The sequence below is a fragment of the Giraffa tippelskirchi genome, chromosome 9 (assembly GCF_054371585.1).
Source record: "Giraffa tippelskirchi isolate mGirTip1 chromosome 9, T2T-mGirTip1v1.2.pri, whole genome shotgun sequence".
Taxonomy (NCBI): domain Eukaryota; kingdom Metazoa; phylum Chordata; class Mammalia; order Artiodactyla; family Giraffidae; genus Giraffa; species Giraffa tippelskirchi.
The window spans coordinates 95,351,705-95,355,138 of NC_137283.1; the positions used below are offsets into that span (position 1 = coordinate 95,351,705).

The window sequence follows — 3,434 nt, forward strand, 5'->3', positions numbered from 1 at the left end:
AGTTCTAGGCCAGTAATTCTCAAAGTTTGACCTGTAGTGTCACCTGGGAGTCATCAGAAATGCAAATTTAAGAATCAGAAACATTGGCGTAAACATTGGCGTGGGGCCTACTGACATGTGTGGGGAAAGCCCTGAAGGTGAATTTGAGGTACACTTAAGTTCCAGAATTTTCTATGATATTTTAAATAACCTATTACTTGAAGTTATTATTTCCAATAACAATAATTTTAATGAATATCCCCATCAATAATGGTCTAGATGGACTTAGGATTTGAGACACGTTAAAATATATATAAACAACAGGCAAATAATATTACCTTGCATTAACCATTCATCTGGCACTGGTTTCAAAAAGAACAGGAATTAGAGAAAATGAATACATTTCTTCTTCTCATGGAATTTTATTTATTTGGCCGCACTGGGTCTTAGTTGTGGCATGTAGGTCTAGCTCCCTGACCAGGGATTGAACCTGGGTCCCCTGCTTAGGGAGCTCAGAGTCTTAGCCACTGGACCACCAGGGAAGTCCCCCATGGCATTGTTTTTAAACATACCTATAAAAGTGTCTACGTCCATAGTGGCCAGAAACGCAGAGCAGCTATACCATTTTTTTAATCTACCTTTGAACAATGACAGAAATACAGCCTTACTATGAGAGATAATTTCTCTAGGGTAGAACTACAAGTGTGTTTTGCAGTGTTGGGACACATTCAAAATCTTGGAGGGACGTCAGGTATACTGACTCTGCAGGGACACCCTCTTCGATTCTCTAATCCACACACTGGCAGTTGGAAGTTGTGAAACCCCAAATCCACCTGGTCCAGCCAGGTGTGGACAGGGGCCTGGCATCAAGCCTCCTCTCCAAGCCTGCTGAGTCTCACATTGATGACAGTGTTGACAGGGAATCAGTAGGTGGATAATATGGCCTTTGTTAGTAAAACAAGCATAAGCTACTGATATGGTTTCATGCACCCTGGTGTACATAGATGCATATGTGTAATGTATACAGTGACACAACCTCCATCAGGCTTAAAGTCATGTTAGACTTGACTTTGAATCCAAGCTCTACCACTTACTAAGGGGGTGACTTAAGTTGCCTGAACTTTCAGAACCTGTTCGCTTCTCTTTACAGAGGGGATATTAATATCTATTACCTACCTCACAGAATTAATGGAAAGGAATCAGTGGAAAAAAGCACACTTTTCTTTTTAGCATTAGAAGTTCAGAAGTTTAGCATTTAGCCAGAAAGAGCTTCCAATAAATAGTAACAGTTTTCATTATTTTTATAGTGTTTTACAAAGCTAGATTTTGAAAGCATAACAAATTATGAAAAGAATGTTTTTTTCAAAGTGCACATAAAAGTTAGTTTATTTGTAAACTGTACAAAAAAAAAGAGTTTTTATGGGGTTCAAAGTTTGCATGTAGGATCCAAAGTCATTTAAAAGACAAAAACTATTAGCATTTGGGACTTCCCTGGTGGTCCAGTGGTTAAGACTCTGTGCTTCCACTGCAGGGGGCACAGGTTCAAACCCTGGTTGGGGAACTAAGATCTCACATGCTTCCCGATGTGACATATATATATATTAGCATTAGATGTGGAGAAGGCAACGGCAACCCACTCCAGTGCTCTTGCCTGGAGAATCCCATGGACGGAGGAGCCTGGTAGGCTACAGTCCATGGGATCGTGAAGAGTCTGACACGACTGACTGACTTCACTTTCACTTTTCACTTTCCTGCATTGGAGAAGGAAATGCAACCCACTCCAGTGTTCTTGCCTGGAGAATCCCAGGGACGGGGGAGCCTGGTGGGCTGCTGTCTATGGAGTCGCACAGAGTCGGACACGACTGATGCGACTTAGCAGCAGCAGCATTAGATGTCACTCTATTCCTATTCCAGGCTGGAAAAAAAGACAGTCTATAGCTTGAGTTAGATCAAATGTTATGACCAGTTCTATCAAACAAAAGTACCCATTTTAAACTAACCAAAAAAAAAAAAAAACAAAAACGGAAAATACTAATTTCAGGAAGATGAAGAAAACATGCCATTTAAATTGTAAAAACTTTCAAATCTAAATACACCTGAGATATTAAAATAACAGAAAACGAGTTTATAAATTTTACTTCCGACCCTAATCTGGAGAAATATAAGGATACACTTTTATCTTATGCTTTCATAATTTTTAAATGTCCTTCAATTTCCTAGTGTTGGTACAAGCAAATGTTTTCATACATTTCTCTTTCTACCCCATAGAAATGATGTAGGCATAAATACAGTGCTTCCAGTATTGTTATGTGGAAAAAAACAGATGCATCATATCTTGATGGCCTATCTATTTTAATATATTTAAAATAAACAATAATCAAGTTCTAAGGGGAAAAAGGGAACCAAAATTGAAAGAGCTTACTATATAGGTGAAATAACAGAACTGAAGTAATTCTGTGCGTGTTTGTGTTCTGATATTTGTGTGCTACAAGGCACAGAAATAGGGAAGCAATTATTAGCAATAGTCATTTCAAATCTATTTTTGGAAAAATTACAGAGTTACTTGAAATTCTACTAAATAACTGACATAAATCCTTGAAATTTTAGTGAAACCTACAGGTAATGGACAGCTGGCTCTCATTTTACACAAGGCACTGGAGGATCAGAGGCAAGATCCACGGAGGGGCGGGGTCCTGGGACCAATTCCCTGCAAATACCAAGGGACAACTTACAGAAAAGTATTTAATGATGCCACAATTTTAATATTTGCTATTTCTAGTATACACACAGAAGTGTTAAAACATGTTTCTGTCTCAGATTTTATTTTTGTCAAGTACACACATGCACAGAAAAGAAACAGACCAAGAAATACAGACCTCCTATTTTAAGAAGTCCCTGGCTGCCATTCTGAAATTCTTGACTGGGCAAGTAGAGGATTTAACCCCAAACCAAAGCAGCATCAGAGGAAAAAGCTGGTGGAATGCCCATCTGCATATCTGGGCCATTGCCCACATATGGGCCCCCAGCCAGATGACTCTGGCATCCTGTGCAATGGGGATGCTTCCCATGCAAGCCTTTATTTGAGAAAGAAGGCGAAACAGCTCTGCAGAGATCGGTTCTATGCAACTTCGTGTGTATGAGAAAAGAAGCTGCCCTTGATCTGTGAACCAAGAAACAGAGCCAGGCACTGGGAGAAGTTTCTACATCTTTTTTTTTTCCCCCCCTGGTCAATGTTAGAGCAGAGTGATGCTCAATAACAATGGAAGAGTGAATTAAAGACAAAGACACACATGATGATGTCAGGGTGTAAAAACAGAAAACATTTAAAAGAAAGAAATTTATTGTTATTTTACAACCTAGCAAACTCTCAGCGTATTCTTCCATTATAAGTTTCTGAAATGTTATGTGGAAATTGTTAGTCTTCTCCTTGAATCAGATCAGTTAATGACCTCAAG

General features: G+C 39.1%; 1 non-coding gene across 1 annotated transcript; it reads left to right on the forward strand.

Annotated features, from left to right (window-relative positions):
* Positions 1-1,467: 1,467 nt before the first annotated feature.
* On the forward strand, positions 1,468-1,540 carry TRNAG-UCC (transfer RNA glycine (anticodon UCC)). Its single transcript has one exon. It is a non-coding gene; the product is annotated as a tRNA-Gly (tRNA).
* The last annotated feature ends 1,894 nt before the right edge of the window (positions 1,541-3,434 follow it).